General features: G+C 44.9%; 1 long non-coding RNA gene across 1 annotated transcript; it reads right to left on the bottom strand.

Moving 5' to 3' along the window:
• Positions 1-12221: 12221 nt before the first annotated feature.
• LOC147579449 (uncharacterized) lies at positions 12222-21993 on the bottom strand. The gene is made up of 2 exons (XR_015253962.1): positions 21469-21993; positions 12222-12456 (listed from the first exon to the last, which is right to left on the bottom strand). It is a non-coding gene; the product is annotated as an uncharacterized LOC147579449 (long non-coding RNA).
• Positions 21994-22784: the final 791 nt, after the last annotated feature.

The raw sequence follows: 22784 nt of genomic DNA, 5'->3' as shown, positions 1-22784 counted from the left end.
ATCAGGCTCTGTGCTGACATCTCAGAGCCTGCTTGGGATTCTGTCTCCCTCTCAAAAGAAATAAACAAACTTAAAAAAAAAAAGTAATATATATAAAAAAAAGAAAAATCTGGAAAGATATTCACCAAACTGAAAACAATGGTTAACTCTGAGGCACGGTTTACAGCTGGGGTATTGAAGGTTAAGGTAGATGTTTTCACTTTACGGGTACAGTTGAAATTTTTTACAGTGAGAATATATTCAGAAAATACCCATTTTTTTTAAAAAGGCCCCTTTGTAGCAGCCAGGAAGCAGATAGTGCAAATTAGGATAATTTGAGGAGAGTTTAGTTAAGGGACAGGTTACAGTTACAGGTAGGGTTTAGGAGAACTACTCAGGAGAGTGATGTGAAAACAAGGAGAAAATCATGAGGTGACTTTCCTGGAGGAGAAATGTGACCCGTGTTCTAAGGATGCAGCTGATCAGAGGAGTTAGGAAATAAATTCCCGGACGTCGTTATCCTCCTTCCCTCCCATCACCTGCAGGAGCTCCCCAGCGGCCAGATCCAATGGGAAGCCAGGAAGTAAGGGAACTTGTTGAAGTAGTCCACAGAGTGAGCAGAAAGTAGAAAAGAGAAAAGCAGAGGACAAAGGACTACCTGACTGATAGAAAACAACTGGTGAGTTGGGATGTCTGAACAAATGTCACCTCTGCCCCTTTCCTGAATTCTGAACAAATCGACATCTATGACAAAATAAGGCAGATGGGAGCCGCGCATCATCTTCAGAAAGGAACAGGGGCTGGGGTGGAAGACACTAGCGTGAGGGACACGCGTCTTCCCAATACTGAATAGAAGCGTGCATCGTGCGGACCCGTCACAGCCCTGCCGCTGCGACAGAGCAGACCCCTCCCCGAGACAGAGAGGGAGAGGGGCTGAGCAGGACCAACTGAAGTCTCTCCATTGCTCGCCATCTCCCAGGTCACATGGGCTCTCCTGGAGTGGAGTGAGGGAAGGGGAAGAGTCTGGAAGATCCGTGCCCTCACCCCTCATGTGCACTGAACTAGAGAGAGAAGGGAGGGTGTGTTCTCCACTAACAACCAACAGAAAAACTGCGCAAGGGATACAAACAAGAAAGTTACATCAAAGGAGAGGAAGGGAGGGAGGCAGAAGGGGAATGGAAGTCAGAAGGGGAGAAAAGAGGACAGAGCCCTCTCCATAGGGGTGTTTATGGGGTGGAGATAGCAATGCAGGAGATACTTCATGGGAAAGGGTTGGAAACCAGGACGGGGAGGACGCTCATTTTATTCTTCATGGATTGTATTGCTTAATGTGTTATGTAGAGTGTCCGTAATTAAAAACAGCGTCTTGGTAAGTGAAAAAGCCACACTCCTCCTTTTCTAGAAAGAAAAGAGAGTGTTAATTTTGTCAAAGGCAAATGCTACGGAGAGATGAAGTGCGGACTTTGGATCGGGCTATGAACTAGGAGGTTCTTGCAGACATCAACAAGGGCAATTGAGGGTATTGTGGCAACCCCAAGTTTGGTTTTGGTGGAGTGAGGCAATGTAGGTGATGAATGAACACGTGCTTTCAAAGAACTGGCTACGGCAGGATGATGTGGTGGTGGCTGGAGGGAGACAGAGGGTTCCGGCCAGACTTTGTTTTATGGCAGGGGAGAAGTGAGCCCATTTCTATGCAGTAGGGAAGGCGACAACACAGAGGGAGAGAGAAGATGGGCCACGACGAGCAATGTCTCCGATGAGACAGATGGAGGGCAATCTTGGCCTCTAAAATAGGCAGGGAGGAAGCAAGGTAAGCACAGTTGCAGGTAAGCCCGTGGGTGAGAAAGGAAGACCGTTTCTGGTCAGAGAGAAGGCAAGCGAGGAGAGAGTTCCAGTTTCCGAATAGGAGCTGACAATCTGGTTGACGTTGGAGACCACTCATTTCACCGACCCGGTAGCACCCACGGAAAGGCCGGCACAGAGACCACTAAGTTTGGTGGGTGCTAAGGAACATGCATAACACATAAGACAGTTGGAGTTCAGAACTCTTGCGAGCGGGCGATTCAGTTGCAGTCTGGTGTGGATAGAAGGGACAAAAGGGCCTCTTGATACAGAGAGAGAGCACTCTGTACTTCCCATACTGTTGAAGGAACTCCCTGTTTATTTTCTGCCACCAGCTCCTATTAGAGTATAATCATCTCCATCGTCTGTCTAGTTCTCTTTCTGAGAATGGAGACTACGTGGCAAATGGTAATTAGTTGGTTAATAACTGTCCACTGAATAACTAAGGGGAAAAGGGAGGGGGGGAGTGATATGAGGGAACGGATCTCTTAACGAGCTAGAGAATAAAGTAGTGTGGGATTTCCTTTCATTAAACTTGACAAATACGGGCATCTCTTCTGCGCCTTAGGTACCAGGCCAACCACGGCACACTGGAAGACGCAGTCCTGAGTTTCCAGAGTATAGGCTGGAGGAATACCAGAGCAAACCGTGGAGGCTACGATCAGAGCCTGACGTCACGAGGGGAGCCTGGGTGTCTTGGTTAAGCGTCCACCTTCGGCTCAGGTCATGATCTCACGGTTCATGACTTCACGTCCTGTATCGGGCTCCCTGCTGTCAGGGCTGAGCCCGCTTCAGATCCTCTGTCTACCTCTGTCTCTGCCCCACTCCTCTCTCTCAAAAATAAACTTAAAAAAGAAAATTAGAGATTGACATAATGCAATTTAAGATTTGGAGGTGGAGCTGATCTAGGTGACAACTTTGTCCAACTCTCTTTTGATTACTGATCAGAATTGACATATGGGCCCAAGCCATATGGGAAAAGGAGGAAAGCTCCAGGCTGTGTTATGGCCGGGGGAGGGGGGGGCGCGGGGGGGGGGGGGGCAAGAACAGTGTGCCTGGGGGCAGAGAGAAGGAATGGAGAAGATAAAGCTAGGAAAAACAGTGCGGCACATAATGATTGAGAGTATAAGCTTTGATTCAGACCTGGATTCAAAATCTGACTTCCCCTCTGCTACTAGACTTGGGTGAGTTATTTCACCTCCCAGTGATTTTTCATTGGTGATTTTACCACCGGGGAAATATTTGGCAACGTCTGGAGGTGTTTTGGGTTATCCCAGCCGGGTGGGAGGAGAGTGGGGTGCTACTGGCATCTATTGGGTTGGGGCCCAGGATGCTGCTAAACAGAACCGCCCTCTAAAAAAGAATGACCATGGGGCACCTGGGTGGCTCAGTCGGTTAAGCATCCGACTTTGGCTCAGGTCATGATCTCAGAGTCCATGAGTTCGAGCCCCGCGTTAGGCTCTGTGCTGACAGCTCGGAGCCTGGAGCCTGCTTCAGATTCTGTGTCTCCCTCTCTCTGACCCTCCCCCGTTCATGTTCTGTCTCTCTCTGTCTCAAAAATAAAAAAAATATATATATAAAAAAATTTTTTTTAAATAAATAAATAAAAAAGAATGATCACGTCCCAAATGTCAATAGTGCCAAGGCTGAGAAAGTCTGCTTCGAGACTTAGCCACAAAATAGTTTTAATAATGCCAGTAGGTTTTATGAGGATTAAGTGATTTAATATGTACAAAGAACTTGCCGTACAGTACATGATAAAAAGGGAATAAGAAAAAAAAATTCAAGAGGAATATGAAGATGGCGGGAGGAAGATGCTCATGAGAAATGTCTCATTGCAATTTTGAATTGAGCGTTTACTTCCAGAGCATGGAAAGCCATCTTTGGTTTTGATTGCTGATCCTTAAAATATAACATCCTGATAGGACCAGGCCCTGGGTTTGCTGCATGTCTGAGGTAGACCCCCCTCAGGGGGCAAACTGATATCAGCCAAGACCTTCCAACCACCAGTGTTGGCCTCACCTCCATGAGAAGAGAGAGGAAACCTCTTCAGGGTTCCAGGGGAAAGGGGTGTGGGGGTTGTGGGGCGGCCAGCGAGGCCCGACTCCAACAACATGGTGGACTCTGCTGTGTTTATTGAATGCTGGGGTTGGTGGAAAGAGGAGGGGCCGCCAGCCTTTCTTCTGTTTCTTCTTAAGAGTTGCAAAATATTACAAACGCAGACCTGGCAGAAGTGGCAGTATTTGTTGGCCCAATCAGAGTACCTCAATTTTTATGTAAATTTTGATTTATCTTTTCCGGGAGCCTGGGTGGTTCGGCCGGTTAACGTCCAACTTCCGCTCAGGTCACCATCTCATGTTCGTGAGTTCGAGCCCTGTACTGGGCTCTGCACCGGCAGTGGGATTCGCTTTCTTTCCTTCTCTGTCTGCCCCTCCCCAACACCCTAAATAAATAAATAAATAAATTTTAATTTATCTTTTCAATCTCTGTGGAAGTCATTTCGTATTCATTATGTGGGGGTGGGGGGGGAATCCCACAAAACGAAAAAGGAAAAAGCACACATAGCCTTACTATTCAAAAACAATGGCAACTATTTTGACATGCGTTCCTTCGGGTTTTTCCCTGTGCATACAGGGCATTATGTACACCTTTTCAAATAAAATTGGAATCATCTCATTAAAAAACTCTGTAACCTGCTTTTTAATTTAATAATGCATTTTAGCTAGTGTCAATCTCTTCTGTATTCACTTGTCAAAATATAAACATCTTTCTAATTACAAAAGGAATAACCGCTAAATGTGAAAGAAATGCCAACCGTGTACAGACAAGATGAGGGAGGGGGGAACCCGCAGTATTTGTTAGGAAACTGTGACTTCGATTGGCATAAGCAACCCAACTACAGAAAGTTCAGAGGTAGGACAGGCTCAACATTGTCATCAAGATTGCAGGTGCTTTGTTTCTCTCCTCTGCGGTCTTCAGCACCCTTATCTGCAAGCCCGTTCTCCTCATGGTCACAAGATGGCTTCCAGTGGCAGCCAAGACTGCATGGTCCCTTCTTGTGTCCCTCTGCCCCGGGGAAATATCAGCTCATTCTTTAAGTCTAATGGGTCAGCTTGTGTCCTACGCCCTGCTTGACCAATAACAGTCACCAGGGCAACCCTAATCGCTCATGAGCTAGGACTGGTCAGGTACAGAGCCCAGGCTGGGGGTCAGCTTGTTCTGAAGGGCATGGCTAAGGGAGGAGGGGCGGACACCTTAACTCAGTGGGGATTCTGTCAGGAGAGATGAAAGGAGAATGTGTGGTTAGATAGGCCGTCAACAGTGTTCACGTCAGTTCTCCCCTCTGGCTAGCCAACGTGCCTCACCCTTTCCCCTCTATCCGTTTGAAACAACAGCCACAACTTCATAAGATGGACGCAGCCCTTTCCTGAAGGGAGGCAACGAGGGGTCTTCGGACTACTGCACACATCGTGAGTCCTGGGTCTCTGGGGGTTCCGCAGGCCTCTTCGTTCTGTTATTTTGAGCGTATGTTGTTGTTGAATTTAGTTAGGAAGAGAAGCACTTTTCTGAGCCTTTCTTCCAGAACGGGCTCTTCTTTTTCTTTTCCTTTGAGGGGGTGGGAGGCAGGGTTATCCCACAGACCCCAAGACGGGTTTCTCCTTGCTTAGTCATTTTGAACTAGTGGCAGGTCTATGCGGGCCTGCGCTGCACTGCCCAAACGATACCCGTGCACTCTTTGGTTATCTCCCTGTTTTTCTCAAGCGTGGTTTGCTTCCTCTGACTCGCACTTGGGTCTACACCATTTATATGTATTGGTCCCAGGGCTGCCTGAGGAGACTGGGGAGGACAGTGGTTCCGCCAGCCATCAAAGCTGGGAACAATTTGCACGTTCATTTGATTTGTGTTGCTGTCATTGAGACCCTTGACAAGAGGCCCGGTCCAATGAATAGAGAGCCTACTTTGTCCCATGGGTCGTGGTGGGGTCTGGAGGTGTGGGTTTGTCTCCCCTCTCTGGCTGATCAAAGCTGGAGGCAGAGCCCTGCTGAATGGCGTGAACACCTGGCCTTGTGTGGCCGCAGGCACTTTCCCCCACCCAGCTTGCTCTGTCCGAAGCTGTCAGTCCTTCACAAGCAACTGCTGCTAAAAGCTGATTTCTGGGGGTGGCTGGGTGTCTCAGTCGGTTAAGTGTCCACTGCCGGGTCAGGTCATGATCTCATGGTGTATGAGTTTGAGCCCCACTTCAGGCTCTCTGCTGTCAGCATGGAGTCCGCTTTGGATCCTCTGTCTCCCTCTCTCTCTGTCCCTCCCCTGCTCATTCATGCGCTCGCTCTCTCTCTCTCTCTCTCTCTCTCAAAAATAAATAAATTTATAAAAGAATTAAAAAAAAAACTGATTTCTGGACTCTGTCCCACCACTGTGGCCTTCGACCGATGTTTGGCTTTACAGTGAGGAAAAAGGGCCCCAAGTGGAACATTCCAGAACTTTTCTTTTGCCAATTCAGGCCCCTATTTCCTGTCTTTCCAAAGTGAGAATTATTTTTAGTGGGATTTTCAGAAATTCTGCCTCTTCTCACTCCAAAAAGGGAGTTGTGGATTGATTCCCAGAATTTTATATCAATTTAGGCTTAATTGTTTTGGAGTTAGATTTGTATTTCTTGAAGTCTGAAATATGAGATTGTGAAAATCCCCTAGATTCTTTGTTGGGTGATACTTTCTTTGGTATATCTTGTTTTGTTCATTCCAGTGAGTATTGGAAGGAGATTTTTATAAACCTGCTAATCCATCACTCTTTCCTGGATGCCCCCAAAGCACTTTTCATGGTTACATAGCACCCCAATCACATGGATGAGGTCAAAAGCACTTACCCAGATTCCAACTGGCAAACATTCAGGTGATTTCCAATTTTTTTTGTCAGTATATAAAAGCTACAAAAACTTGGTACATGATATTTGTGCATGTCTCTATTTCTTGTGTAAATTACCACATTTTCAATAATGACAAGGAATTCAGCTGTATTTTGCCCCTTCTCAGCACTGTCTTAGTTTTTCAGTTAAGTGCCTCTAAATAAAAACCATCGCAAGAGTCCTTTGTCATATTGTAGAGCACTTTTCAGCTCCTGTGCTTCCTACCAGACCATATGTTGACCCAGATAACCTAATCCCTGTATCCAGGAACATGATTGGTCTACCAGGGATGTTCATTACCCTCATTTCTACTCTCCTTCTGCACCTTCTCCTGGTCTTTATCACCCCCAGTTTCTCTCCATGTACTTTCTACTTATTCTCTTGAAGTTTCAGCTGGTTTTCACCATATACCTCTGAAGTTTTCAGATCCGTTTCTACCAAGGCTTTATCTTGTGAAAATCAGTGAGATAGAACTAACAACCTTCTTAGCACTGTACCCCTCAGAATAAAATATCATACACACACACACACACACACACACACATGCTGAAACTCTGACATATCACTGTCATAAGGCAGAAACCAATAATCTTGTGTTTGTCAAACCATGAAGACCACCCGCATGAAAACTCTCAGAGGTGCTTGTTAAAATCCAAATTCCTGGACTGCCCCTGGGGTTAACTGGATTAAAAATCTCTAGGGATAGGGGAACAGGAATCTCTGTCTTACTTTTTTTTTTTATTACTTTTTAATGTTTATTTATTTTTATTTTGAGAGAGAGAAAACACAAGTGAGAGAGGGACAGAGAGAGAGGGGAACAGAGGATCCCAAGTGGGCTCCGTATACTGACAGGCTGACAACAGGGAGCCCGACGTGGGGCTTGAACTCACAAACCCGGAGATCATGACCTGAGCCAAAGTCAGAAGCTCAACTGACTGAGCCACCCAGGCGCCCCAGAATCTGTGTTTCAGTGATTTTTCTAATGATTCCGATGCTTATTAAAATATGTAAACTTGGGGCGCCTGGGTGGCGCAGTCGGTTAAGCGTCCGACTCAGCCAGGTCACGATCTCGCGGTCCGTGAGTTCGAGCCCCACGTCAGGCTCTGGGCTGATGGCTCGGAGCCTGGGGCCTGTTTCCGATTCTGTGTCTCCCTCTCTCTCTGCCCCTCCCCCGCTCATGCTCTGTCTCTCTCTGTCCCAAAAATAAATAAAAACGTTGAAAAAAAAATTTTAAAAATAAACTGTCTTGTCTCTTTAAAAAAAAAAATAAAAAATAAATAAAATAAAATAAAATACGTAAACTTCCCTAACTTACTAGAATTCTTTTTTTTTTTTTAACTTATGAAAATTCTTGTATTCAACGCTGCATAAGCCGACTCAGCAACTCCCTTTCTATCATGCCGTTTAAATAAACACGCTACTAATCATGTGCCTCAATTGATGGTAATACTGATACAATCTCCACAAAGCCAAAGAACATCATGTGCTGGAACTTAGAAGTATCACCACATCTGACACGCCTCTCCTTGCTAGTCCCTTCCTGTTCACTTGGGGTCAAGTGACCAGTTCTGACCCCCCCTGGGCTATGAGTAGGATTTAGTTGCGTTCACACTGTGCCTTTGCCATGGTGCTAATGAAGCCATGTGCTAAGATGGTGCCTTGAGATAGTGAAGTCCGTGTCATCGTGAGTCTCTGATGGTCCGTAAAGCCAGACCGCTGTCAACTTTCAATACAGCGTGAGCGAAAAAAATAAGTTACAGAGATTTTAAGGGTTATTTGCCACTGCAGCATGACTGAGTCTTATTCTGAATAATTCAACTAAGATCCCTATTTCTCATTCGCGCATCAGTATCAGAGGGTCTTCTAATCATTTAAAACCAACTCATGATAAGAAATCTCCAGTTCTGTAAATCTGAGCTTTATTCGAACATTGCCCTCCTGAAATCCATTTTTATCTTTATAACTAATTTTACCGCATTTGCTTCCGTGCAAACAAGAGAAAACACTTTCTATGGTTGAAAGAGGGGCGTTAGGAAGCTCGATGACCTGGAAAAAGTAAGTGAGGTAAAAATGAGTCAATCAGCGGTTGACCTGGAGAAAGAACCCAGAACTTGCTCTGTCAACCTGGTTTGACAACCATTCACTTTCTTCTTTTTTTTTTTTTTCCTTACCACTAACCGTGATAAGAAACCTCAAATTTCTCATAAGTCCAAAATGCATATGTACTATGATCACGATATTATATACAATGCGCTGTAATTTTACACAAAATACGCTAAACTATAGACTGGGCTTGCTACCCTATTCATTGTTGAGTCAGAATGCCATTGTGATTTCCAATTATCTTATTCAATTCTGGTCGTGGCTCAGTTCCGCCATATCTGCTGATATTTTAACTCAGGGCCAGTCTTAGAAACGGTGCCAACACTTCTACCTTTCCTAACCCCCATACCTACTGGGTCTGTAAGGGAGGAAAGAAGGGCCTTGCACCCCTTTGCACTTCCTGATATCAGTTCTTTGAGTCCCGAGCCCATTATTTGTTCCTTGGCAGGTAACAAATGTACGAGGCAAAGAAAAATGGAGGCAAAAGGAGAAAGAGAAGGCAAGAATTGTTTTGCTCTAGCTGCTCCTTTTCGTCCTTTTTCTATTTGCCTTTCCTTCTCCTCTGTTAGCATAATCTCTAGTGTCTACTTTCTGTTTGTCTTTGTCTTACTTTGATCATTTAGCATGTAAATTACTTAAATGTCATGAGCATCACTCAGAAGCTGATAGTCTATGAACTTTCTCCTAGGAAAACTACACATAAACTCTATTTATTTATTTATTTACTTATTTATTTTAACAAATGTGGTTTTTTTAAATGTTTATTTATTTTGAGAGAGAGATATAGAGCAAGCGGGGGAGAGGCAGAGAGAGAGGGAGACAGAATCCCAAGCAGGCTCCGAGCTGTCAGCACAGAGCCCTGAGCGGGTCTCGAACCCATGAACCGTGAGATCATGACCTGAGCAGAAGTCAAGAGTCGGAGGCTTAAGCGACTGGGCCACCGAGGCGCCCTGCACATAAACCATATTTCGAAGCTCAAATTAAGTAAACTCTGTAAGAACCAGATATTCTGTCCTCAACTAAAAGTCTCTATGTTCTCTTCTAAAGTAGTCATCTGAAATCTATTGGCATTGTAAGAATCCGCCCCTGACATTTTCTTGGAACTTTTATATCCCATTTTCTGGGTCACAGGTTCTTGATGGTTACTGAGAAAACTTTTTCCAGGAGTCAGCCTGGGGTGGTGAAAAGAACATGAACTTTACAATAACCCATGCCTAGATTAAATGGTGGCTGTAGTGCTTATTAGCTATGTGACAATAGAAAACACATGGAATCCCTTGAATCTCCCTCACCTCATCTCTCATTGCTTCCCTTCCACAGACAAGGTGAAATGTGGAGTGAGGATTATCAAGCTAGTTTGGGCCTGTGGCTGTATCTAGCATTCTCTTTGGAATGAATGGCTCCCAGCATTCATTGCTACCAGCACGAAAGTCTATGGAAATCCTAAGACAACAACAAAAAAATTAGAAAGTAATATTTTCTCTCATCAGCAAGACAGAAACTCAAATCATGCACATTATGAGTTAGACTTGAGAGATTAATCTGATGCCTCCAAAGGATTATTTCTTCTTTTCCTTCTTAATCTTTGAGAGATTCTTTTGTATAAGTTAGTGATGTTCTGTTTCTTTATACTTCTTCATCTCATGTGGGACCTGCTCTTCATAATTTTCTTCTGTCTCATTATTGAAGAATTATTTTTAAATTAAAAAAAAAAACTTATTTCAACAAGCTAGGTTTCATTTCATCAAAATGAAACCTAAATTTATCAGCTCCTCTAAATTTCCTATCTAACAAGTTATGAAGAAGGTGAATTCACACTCATCTCTTCCTTACACACTTATACCAACTATCTCTGCATTGTCTACACAGAGACATTCCTATTTGATTCTAGCCAGACTATAGTCAGTGATATATTATTTTGTACTCAAAACCGAAAAATTTCAAATACTAAATAGAATAAAAAATTCCTCTGTAAATATAACCAAGTCACAGAACCTATAATATGTTCTAATGTGCCCCTGTACAAAGAAAGCTCAACTCCAAAAGAAAACTTTGAAGAGAAATCTGAATACATTCTCTTTTCCTAACATGAAAGACCGTTTCCTCAATGGGTTTCAGATGATTTTGTCTTATTTTCCCACTCACTTCTGTGGGTTTGGCACAAATCGTTCCAGAATGTCAGAAGGTGGTGATTACGTTTGATATCCCTCCTCCAAAATGGCGCCAGAAAGTTCACGCAGGGGTTCCTGCTGAGCGTGGAGGGGAAACGTCACAGCTGTATCCCATTCAAAGGGTGCTGAGCTCGGGGTTAACTGGACGGAGGAGGGAGGGAAAAGAGGAGCAAAGAAAATCATCGTTCCAGAAAAGTTGTCCCTTCCTCAGCTTGGGCCACATTTTCAGGTTATCACAAAAGGACAGTACGTAGGACTAAAGCATGAAAAAAGGCAAAGAATTTGTTTGGCTGAAGCTTTAAGACAGGTGTTAGACCAGAAGAGGGGTAAATGCAGGCATGATGTCTGGTCTTCCTCTGTCCCAGCTAGAAAGCCCCCCTTCCCCTGCCCTGCGGTGGGGGCAGGGGTCATCTGAGTTGCCTTCCGGTGAGGTGGGAACAAAGGAGGAGACTTGGCCAGGGAGGGTAGGGGAAGAGGAGGGTTTGGCATAAACTTCCTTCTCTGCTCTTCTTTGTCTGACAGCTGGCCCGGGAGCCATCCACCAGCCCCGAGGCACAGAGTCTTCTGTTTAGACCAGGGAGACCACCTCACCATAGTTTATGTGAATTCACCCTTTCAGACTCACGATGGATGTTCTTGCAAAAAGGCATCCCGATGGACCACCCATTACCTGTGTAGGTGGTGACCTTAGTCCCCCAGCTGTGGGAGGGCTGCCCACAGACAGCTCTCAGCGACTGGCCTCCTGGGACATTGCCTCAGTTGAAAAACAAGCGCCCCACCCAAGGTTATACACCCTTCCCAGGGTGGCCCACATCCAGTGACTAACTGGCCTAGACTTTGACACAAATGGGGCAGCTCTGAGAGGCCATCCCAAGTTCAGAGCTCTCTGTGGTGCCCACTGGAGCTGTTGTTAGACAGCCTTCACTGCAGCCCAACGTTGCGGTGTCCCCGGCCCTGATTCGTTCTCTTCCTCTCCCTCCCTCAAGGGAGATGCTGGGCGAGTTCCTGCGTAAATGTCCTACACACACGTCTCCACCTGCCAGTCGGCTTCCTGGAGGAAGCCGTGAGCATTGATATGTGCTTCACTGTACTGAAAACATTAGCGCACACGTTCCGAATTTGATAGAAGGCTCTGTCTTAAATATGGCACAATTTCTCGAGGGATTTCTGACGGTGGTCTGTTAATAATGAGCTACCTTTATAAAAGAAATGATTCGACCCACGACACTTGTTCAGTTTTATGTGGAAAGTGACCGCCGTTAAGATGAAGGCTTAGCAACACAGGAAAGTGAACTTGGAGTCTGAGGGGACGTGTCTGCTGTCCATGACAAAGTCTCCCAGGCACTAAGCGGGACGGGATGTCAGGGAGCAAGCCTGGTCATGTGAGCCCCAATTTGTTGCCAGCAGCTTAAAATTTTTTCAGTTGTCGCTTAGTGTCACCCCCGGTCTCCTCCTCCACTAGAAGGGGAGTGGAAAAGCACACATTAGCACACTTCGCTCAAATAAAACACCTCCCAGCTGTCCCCAGCTCCCTTACAAAAGACAAAACCCTCCCAGCCCACAGATGCCTTGCTTATATAGGAAGGAGAGGGGAGGGAGAGAGATTGTTCAATTCCTGAGCAGCGGAGGTGACCTTGGGGGGGGGGGGGGGCGCACTGTTGGTTGGTGAGCACTAAAGATGGAAATAGAATGGGAACTCCTTTACTACTATTAGAGAAAGTGTGAGGGAGGGGGAGGGGAAAAATGGGAGATGAAGAGGGGAAGGAATTTTGTTTTTGTTTTTGTTTTTTAATTTTTTTTTCAACGTTTTATTTATTTTTGGGACAGAGAGAGACAGAGCATGAACGGGGGAGGGGCAGAGAGAGAGGGAGACACAGAATCAGAAACAGGCTCCAGGCTCTGAGCCATCAGCCCAGAGCCTGACGCAGGGCTCGAACTCACGGACTGGGAGATCGTGACCTGGCTGAAGTCGGACGCTTAACCGACTGCGCCACCCAGGCGCCCCGAGGGGAAGGAATTTTGAAGATGATCCAGGGAAAGTACGCAGTAACAGTAGGAAGCCCCCAGTGCATGGGAATCTCCGTTTTGGTAAAAATCGGTGATAATTTATGTATAACTCTTGATAAAGTCCTGTTGTCTCCCGAAGGAGGTGTAACCACAGGCATGTCAAATAACAAAAAGCAAAAGAGAGGGTGCTGATTTTTTTTTCTTTTTTTTTTTTTTAAAGTTTATTCTCTTGCTGACTGATTCCTTTTCCCAGAAAGCAACTGCTTAATATTGAGAAAAGAGCTAAAACTCTTTTGTAATATGCTCTGGGGAAAGAAAACAGAAGAGGAAGGAAAGCTGATACAATACTACCAGAAAAAAAAAAAAAAAAAGCCTGTGCAGTGTTAGCTTACATTGGAAACAGTTTGGTCTCTCAGAAGGGAAAAGAAGTATAGGTTTCCACCGCTATCCAGAAGTAAAGCGTTCCTGTGAAACCTTTCGTAAGCCAGAGTGGCGCAAAGAGGCAATTTCCATTAAAGTGGATGGGACGTTTTTGAGTGTTCCAGACCTGCAAAATAACCTCCCTTGAGCTTTTTTTTTTTTTTTTTTTAAGTTTATGTATTTATTTTGGGGGAGGCAGAGACAATGTGAGTAGGGGAGGAACAGAGAGAGTGGGTGAGAGAGAATCCCAGGCAGGCTCCTCACTGTCAGCATGGAGCCCCAGTGGGGGCTCGAACTCAACAAACCGTGAGATCATGACCTGAGCCAAAACCAAGAGTGGGACACTTAGCTGACTGAGCCACCCAGGCACCCCTCTTAAGGTTTTTTTTTTCCTTAATGTTTTTTATTTATTTCTGAGAGAGAGTACATGAGCAGTGGAGGGGCAGAGGGAGAGGGGGACAGAGGATCTAAAGTGAGCTCTATGCTGACAGCAGGGAGCCCCAGGCAGAGCTTGAACTCATGAACTGTGGGATCATGACCTGAGCTGAAGTCGGACATTCAGAAGACTGAACCTCACTCTTTGGGTTTTCTGATTTGATCTTAGGACGCATCTTGCCAACGGATGCACAAAATAGATCAAGATAAAGCACAGACGCTCGTGGACGCAGTTTCAAAGCCTTGGCCGCTTAATGCTGACTTGCTGAGTAGAATTCCTGGGGAAGGGCCAGGCCCTGCCTGGGCTACATGCTGACTCTCTAAGGGCTTGCTGCAAAACAAATGCTGAATGCTGTTTTTGCTTTTCACCTTGTCTCACAAAAGCAAAAATCCTCTTTGGATTCCTCTCAGGGAGAACAGGTACTAGGGTAGGTCTTTTGCAAAAGTGAAGTGGCCTAACATAAACTTTCCAAAAGTAGAAGATAACAGAGGCGCCTGGGCGGCTCAATCGGTTAAGCATTCGACTCTTGATTTCGGCTCAGGTCATGATCTCAGGATCTCATGGTCCGTGAGTTCAGAGCCTGGAGCCTGTTTTGTATTCTGTCTCTCTCTTGCTCTCTCTCTTTCTTGCTCTCTGCCCCTCCCCCACTCACGCTGTCTCTCTCTCTCTCTCTCTCTCTCTCTCTCTCTCAAAATAATAAATAAACATTAAAAAAAAATCAGAGGTAGAAGATACCTGTCTAGGAAGAAATAAATGGCCAAATCAGAAAGAAAAAAATAAAACTCTGATTATACACAGGAAAAACTAAGCTATTTAAGAGAACTTATTCAGAGCATGTATGTTTAGTTAACACATTGCTTTGGAAAGAAGTGGAAATTGCTGTCATCTGGGTGTTCTCTATCTGTTGATGATCTTGCTTGGTGTTAGTAACTGGAGGGCTTGTAAGGGGATTTTAAGGGCATTTGTAAACAGATGCTGCGGCTTATCATCAGCCACACCACCCCCCCCCCCCCCAGGAAGCCTAAGGCCACCCCCATTCCATTCTGTGCCTGAGAGGCCCATGGTGTTACATGCGTGGAGATACAGGGGAATTCATTAAGAAGCCTCTAGAATTACAATTTATACAGATTATAATCTTTGCAGATCGTGTGGCCGCAACTCCAAATACAGTCCTTAGGTCCTTTGATTTGAGATCATGAAAGGTAGACTTTTCTTTCTAAGAGAATCTTAACTCACTGAGTTTGGATAAAATATGTTATACGTATGCTAATCTCTCTTCCGGTATTATATTCTTGATATATTTCAGGTCCCACAGGTGCTAAGAGGCAAACGCTGAGCACTAAAACGCAATATAAAGATACTTACCCTTACCCCACATATTCACTCTTGACCCCTAGGTCAGTCTTCACATCAAGCCCTCCCGCTGAAATCGTTCATGTAGTACATTGTGCAAGTCGTTTGTGTATTTTTCTAACTTTACATCAATTATGTCTAGTTTGGAATGGAAGCCTTTTGAAAGGCGTGGTGGTTTTAAAGATACACCCGCAAGTTCTTTTTTACTCCTTAGCTCAAGAGGCAGAACTTAATTCCTCTCTCCTTGAGTGTGGGCTGGAACTCAGTCTTTTGGCCGAAATTATGTCGCTTCTTCATTTTTATTATTATTTTTAAATATTGTGGTTAACTATATTTAATATGATATTGACTATGTAACCATTTTTCAGTGGATGGCTCCGTGGACAGTTGAGTCTTGAGAGAGACCCCCCAACCCAGAATCGCCTGGCTATGCTGTTCCCAGATTCTTGACTCACCGAAAGCATGGGTGGCATCTTTCAGGGTGCCGTTCAGTGTAATGCCATTCACAGTGTTGTGCAACCAACACCACCATCGCGTCCAGAACTTTTTCATCATCTCAAACTGAAACTCTATCCCGATTAAACAATTCCCCATTCCCCGCCTGCCCCCCAGCCTCTAGCGACCACCGTCCTTTTATTCTCTGGGAGTCCGATTATTCGAGATACCTCCTGTAAGTGGAATCATACTGTATTTGTCCTTTTGTGACTGGCTTACATCACTCAGAATCATGGCCTCAAAGGTTCATCCATGTTGTGGCCTGTGTCAGAATTTCCTTCCCTTTTAAGGCTAAATAATATTCTACTGTACGATACGTTAATATGCCACAGTTGCTTAGCCCTTTGCCAATGGGCATTTGGACTGCTTCCGCTTTGGGGCTATTGTGAATAATTCCGCTGCGAACATGGGTGTGCAAGTCCCTGCTTCCCATTCTTTTGGGAATATCCCTGTGAGTAGGATTGCTTCATCGCACAGTAACTCAATGCTTACTTTTTTGCTTAACTACCAAACTGTTTTACACAGCAGCTACACCATTTTATATTCTTAACTGGTGGTGCACAAGGGTTCCAATTGTTTCACATCCGTAACAGGACTTGTTATTTACCGGTTGTTTTGAGAATAGCCATCTTAATGAGTGTGACACGAGATGTCACTTCTGACACTAGATTATCAAAGGACTGGAGCTTTTGTCTTGGATGTGTGTGGCTCTCCGTCTGTCTCCCATCACGCCCGTTGGGGAAAGTCATCTGCTCTCTTGTGGGGAAGCCTGGGGTGAGGTCCATGGCAAGGTCCCTATGTTGAAGAACCGAGGGCCCCTGTCAACAGCCTGTGAGTGAGCCTGGCAGGGGATCCTCCCCCAGCGAGCCCCGAGGTGACTTCAAATTCCCTCGCCAAACTGTCCCCAGATTCTTGACCCATAGCAACCATGAGAGAACAAACCGCTAACTTTGGGGTGATTTGTTATGCAGCAACAAACAACTATTCAGGGGGTAAGAACTTCACGACCAATTTAGTCAATAGTTCCACAAGTATTTACTGAGCAGCTCTGCTGGGCACTGCTCTAGGCACTGGGGATACCCCAGTGAACAAAGAGGAAATGCCATCCTGATCCCATGGAACTTCTATCCTAATGCACGGAAAAGGAGAAGGTGGTCAAAAGGTACACACTTCCACTTAGAAGATAAATATGCACTGGGGATGTGATGTGTAATGTGATAATTACAGCCATCACTGCTGTGTGATGTGCAGGAAAGCTGTTATGAGGGAAAATCCTGAGTCCTCACCACAAGGAGAAAAACTTCTCTTTTCTTGTCTTTTCTATTCTTTTCTCCTTTCCTTTCTTTTCTATTCTTTTCTTCTCCTTTCTTTTCTCTTTTCTTTCTCTCTTTCTCTCTTTTCTATCTTCTTTCTATCTCCTTTCTTTCTTTCATATCTTACATGAGTTGATGTTAACTACACTTATCATGGTGATCATTTCACAACACACATAAATTGAATCGTTATGTTGTATGCCTTAAACTTATATAGTGTTGTGTGTCAGTTGTGTCTCAACACAACTAGGAGAAAAAAGATTCAATGAAGTCATAAGGTTGGGGCTCTGATCTGATAGGATTAGTGTGCTTGTAAGAAGGAACATGAGAGCGCTTTCTCTCTCTCCCTCTCTCTCTCTCTGTCTACTGAGCAAAGGCCACGTGAGCAGCTAGTGAGAAGGTCGTCATCTGCAACCCAAGAAGAGAGAGCTCTCACCAGAAACCCAGTCTGCCAGAACCTTGATCTTGGCGCTTTCAGCCTCCAGAACTGTGAGACAAGAAATTTCTGTGATTTAAGCCACCCCGTGTATGATATTTCAATGGCAACCTGAGCCGACTAATACCGCCTCATAGGTATTGTTCGTTAAAATTACAAGAATAAAGGCGTGAACTCCGGAGTCACACGTTTTGGGTTTGAATCCCAGCTCCACTGCTTACCGGCACCGTGACCTTAGGCAAGTTACCTCTGTGCCTATCAGGAAAAAATAACTGCCTGCTTCACGGGGTTATTACGAAGATCAAAGGAGTTCATATTTGCGAAGCAGAGTGCCTGGTGCCTGGCTCGCGGCAAATGTACAAGCGGGTGACAAATAAATAAGAGACTGATGAGTCACATTCTATTAGGAAAACAGAAGCCACCTCCGTGGTTTGAGCGTGACGTTTAGTGCTGGGGACTAGGGACCTAAACACGTCTGGAGATAAGACAGGGATGAGAGGGCATGGAACACAGAGGCAGACAGGCTCCTTCAGCACCGCAGCCGGGACTCCCAGAGTACAACTGAAAAACCACAGGCCAACACCCACGTCAGCTGCCTGCAGCTGTTCACACCGGCTTCTGGAGAAGAAGGGTCCCTGCTTCTCCTCTGTCCCCCAGCGCCTCTCCGATGCTTTCCTGTGGGCAGGGGACGTTGGCAAGTGTGGGTCTCCGGCTGTCCACGGCCCCCAGGAGAGCTCAGGAAGGCAGGGCTGGCACCAGGTCGAATCGATTTGGTTTCCCTGCAACTCCTCAGAAGGAGGAGGTTTTACTTAACTTCTGATTATCTTCGTATGTGCTTTGCCTTCACGTGTTATTCAACATTCTGAGAGCCCTCGGAGACCTTCCGTCTAAAGCTGTATTAGCAATTCCTTAGCGTCAGGAAGACCACAATTTATACCCCTTTAACCTTCCCGTTGGACTTCAATAGGGTCTTGCACACGTGATGCACAATGTATGCTCAAGACATTTTTACTTATTGAAGGAAAAAAACGTTATAACCCAAAGGACTATGAGAATACAATTCAAGCAACCACAAAGCAGCCTGAAACTCTTTTCGATAAGATCTGCATTTTTTTAAATCTAGTTTTTCTTTTTCTTTTCTTCCAGCGATAGTAGGATTTATTATTAAAAATGCAGTTATTAAAAAAATACCGCGGTGCCTGGGTGGCTCCATCGCTTAAGCGTTGGACTCTTGATTTCAGCTCAGCTCACGATCTTATGGTTTTTGGGTTGCAGCCCTACCTTGGGCTTTGTGCCGACAGTGGAGGGCCTGCTTGGGATTCTCTTCCTCTCTCTCTCTCTCTCTCTCTCTCTCTCTGCCCTTCCCCTGCTTGTGAGTGTACACATGCGTGCGTGATCACTCTCTCAAAATAAATAAGATTTAAAAATTAAAAATTAAAATAAGATTACAAAAATATCCATGGCATGTCACAAAGACACGGGAGCCAGCCTGATGGGGCACGCATCAGCCAAATCCAGAGCGATCGGAGCACAAAAATAATTAATAGTATAAATCATTGCAGAAATAATAACCTGCAAGTCAATACTGATGACAATAGGTAATAAGCAATAATAAACGGATAAGTAAATAACTGGGGAGAAGGAGGACCTTTGCTCAGGGCTCGCTGATCAACTTGAGGGTGCGCTGAAGCTGGGCACTCATAGTGAAGCCTGTGGCAGGCAAGGATCATCAGTAGATGCTCAATCTAGGCATTTTGATGAGGAGCTTGGTCCGGAAGTGTCTACCCTCAAACCGCTTCTTAGTTGCCAAAAGGGAAGAAAAGAGCAATTCTACAACGGAGAAACTGGACAATGTTGACTGGGGTGATCCAAATAGACATCACCAATGAAGAGCAGGTGAATATCATGTACCTCCGGAGATGCTACCCTGAGAAGGGGACGTCACCTGTGTAGTATTATGGCCCAGAAGGCACCCTTGCATCTAATCAGGAGGAAACACTAGCCAAACCCAAGGTGGAGGACATTCTATTTTAAAAAAAGAAAAAAAAAAAAGGCAGGGGAGCTAATTTTTCAAAAATGTCAAGAACAGTGGAGAAATGTCCTCAACGAAGGGAGAAGAAAGAAGCATAACAACCAAGTGCAAACTGACTCTAGCCTGACTCCTGTACTGCAGGAAAATTTTCTATAAAGAACGTACTGAGGGGCACCTGGGGGGCTCAGTCAGTTAAGCGTCCGACTCGATTTTGGCTCAGGTCATGATCTCACGGTTGAGTTTGAGCCCTGTGCCGGGCTCTGTGCTCACAGCACAGAGCCTGTTTGGGATTCTCTGTTTCCCTCTTTCTCTGCCCCTCCCCTGCTTGCTCTCTATCTCTCTCTCTCTCAAAAATAAACATTAAAAAAAAAAAAAGAACGTTATTGAGTTAACTGACAACACGGGAATACCCGTGCCAATGACAGATTAGATTAGACAAAAGCATTATTTGGTGTTAATTTTACTGAAACTAATAATTGTGCAGTTGTTAAGAAATAAACACTGATATATAGAGACATAAAGAGTCTTATTGTGTGTAACTTACCCTCAAAGTTCAGAAAACAATTATTAGAGAGACAGGACTAATGATAAAGCAAAGGTGGCAAAAGGCTAACGATGAGGGAACAATACAGATGTTCTTAGTCCTATTCTTATTCTTTCAACTTTTCTGTAAGTTTGAAATCATTTCCACATAAAAAAGGAAAAAAAGAGTTCAAATCTATGAAGCAATTTTTCACTTTTACCTAATTTCCATATGACAAATTTCAAACTCAAAACTAGAAAAGAAACTATAACCAAATCCCATGTACTTAATTATATATATATATATATATATATATATATATATATATATATAAAACCCTTAATAACAGATGAAGTTCAAATAGATTCCTGGATATAGTCTGGAAACTTAGGAATTCTAAAGGTATAAGGTGTACCCATTGACGGACCTGTGTTCCTAGCAAAAGGGAAAATGCCAAGTGATGGCCAGGATGGGCCCGACTCTATCAGCCTTGAGGGCAAGGCTCTTGTCTGATCTCTCTTATGTTCAGGGCCCACCACACTGCTTGTTGTAGAGTGGGTGCCCGATGGACTTTATCGTGTGGCTGAGTGGACAGATAACGAAGGAATAAGATGTCCCCCAGAGCCCTATCTATCCCTAGCCAAGCTTTGGGGCAGTGCTGTGGTTTCGAAGTTGTATGCCTTTCTCCGTGCACGGAGAACAGGGAAGACTGGCTTGTCCCACCGCTTTCCTTTTGGTTCTTCCGGTGGCTCTTCTAATCTGTAGGGCCTTGCTGAAGCTAGTTAACTTATTCCCAACTGGACTATTCTTGTCTGTGTATAAGTCAGCAGAGTTAGTTGATTCATATAATTCACGTAGGTATTTCTTTCATATTAGATCTTCCTCTTTTTAGTGAGTGATACTTGGCCCTGAATTCAGAAATTATGTTTGGTTTTAGAATGCACATGCAAAACACAATAGGTAAATACTGATTTAGTCCAGGGTCTCTGGAAAGCGGATGCCAAGAAGGAATTAGATATGTAAGAAACTTATCGGGGAAAACATCCGTGAGGGATCGCAGGGAGGAAGTGGAAGGAGGCAGGGCGAGCTATCAGACCGTGATGTGAGTCTGAGACCCGCGGAGAAGAGAGGGAATGAGAAAAGGAAGAAGGCGGGGAGGGAGGGAAGGAGGAAAGCCACATACATACAGCTGTGTGGTTCTAAGAAAGTTTCAGCAAGGATAAAAGGGAATCCTTGAGCCAAACTCTCATCAGAGGAGCCCCTGTCTCCCAGGAATGGTCTCTTTAGTAACCCCGCCGTGCTCAGTCATTGGCCAGGAGCAGACCTGAGAAGGATGGCCAGCAGCTTGGGAGGCTGATTAATCTTCCTGCACTAGGAGATCTGAGAGGCATTACTCCATTGGCTGCTACCGACAATAATTTGCATGATTTAGGCTTAGCTACCCTCTGCTTTTACCTGAAACAGTCGTATGATCCAAGGCAAGTTTAGGGTTTAGGCATTAATCATCCATTTGGACTCTGCTGTCATTGCCATTTAGCTTTGAAGAGGGAGTTGTAGTCAGGACATCCTGAATGAAGGTTGAGAAAAGGGATCCATGTTGCACTGAAAACATTAAGCTATAGCTTTGCAGTAAACGATGTTCTGCTTTCATTTCAAGATACGGTAGGTGCGTTATTTTCCTTTTGCCTCAGAAAGACACTGATTCAAGATGCCGGATGCCCGTTGACTACCCAAATCTGGTGGCTGTTATTCCAAAGCCTCACTTGTTTTTAGAGACTCGTTTATGGATCAAGAGAGCTTTAAATTTGCCTTTCCTGCCAAATGTGAAGACCATCTTCTAGGGGGCCATCTTTTCGTCCATGCTCCAGGCCTCCTAGAACATCTCCTCTCAGAAACTTCTGAGACTTTGAGTAACACTGACATCAACTAGATAAAGAGGGTTGGCTTTTGCCCGTGCAACGTGACTGTTTAGGAAAGCAGTGTCCTTAGGAGGGTTTCTTTGTCCAGCCCCCTTCACCAAATCTCTCATTTGGGGAACATCGTTAAAATGTAAGGATAGATAGTGGTAGGATCTAGTAGAGACAAAGCATAGTCTTGGTTTGGAGGTGATGAAATCTGGGCTTGAACCCTCCACGCTGCTGTCAGCAAGGCAGATGACCGGTAAATATCTAACTGTCAGGCAGCTGGAAAAGTTCCAGGAGGAAAGGGAGGTCTAGGAGTTAGCTATTGGATATTTGGTCACAGGACAGTGACTTTCAGAGGGGGAAGTCATTCACTAGGATAGCTGAAACTGGAGAAATGGAGGAGAACCCCGTTCACAAGGGTAGGGGTAGTGAGGCATCAGAAGAGTAGCTGTCAAATTTCCATCCTATGAAAGTAGAAGGCAAGGACTCAGGCACAGAAGTAATCAGTGGGGAATCAACGTTCTGCAAATATTGGGGTGCGAGGATGAGATTCGATCAGCAGTGAGAGCCTGATCCAGCGTTGGGGCTGATGGTCTGCTGGCCAGCTTTCCTTACCCACCGCGTACAGAGGATCTGAATTATTCCGGTCTGAGCTGGAACTTTCCTACACTGCAGACAGGGACTAAGCAGCCCAAGATGCAAACTCGCAAGTTCAGAGTTAGGGAGACGATAACTTCAAGAAGCTAGAAGTCCAATTTTATGTGTTCACGCTTGAGGATGATAATTTCTGTACTAATAATTTCACAAACAAGTTGAACATCAATTTACTCAAAAGCATAAGAGATTGCTAAAGAGATAACACACCGA

The sequence above is a fragment of the Puma concolor genome, chromosome B4, assembly GCF_028749965.1.
Source record: "Puma concolor isolate L17-30 chromosome B4, mPumCon1.1.hap2, whole genome shotgun sequence".
In the NCBI taxonomy this organism is placed as follows: domain Eukaryota; kingdom Metazoa; phylum Chordata; class Mammalia; order Carnivora; family Felidae; genus Puma; species Puma concolor.
This window is presented reverse-complemented; position numbering and strand designations above follow the sequence as displayed.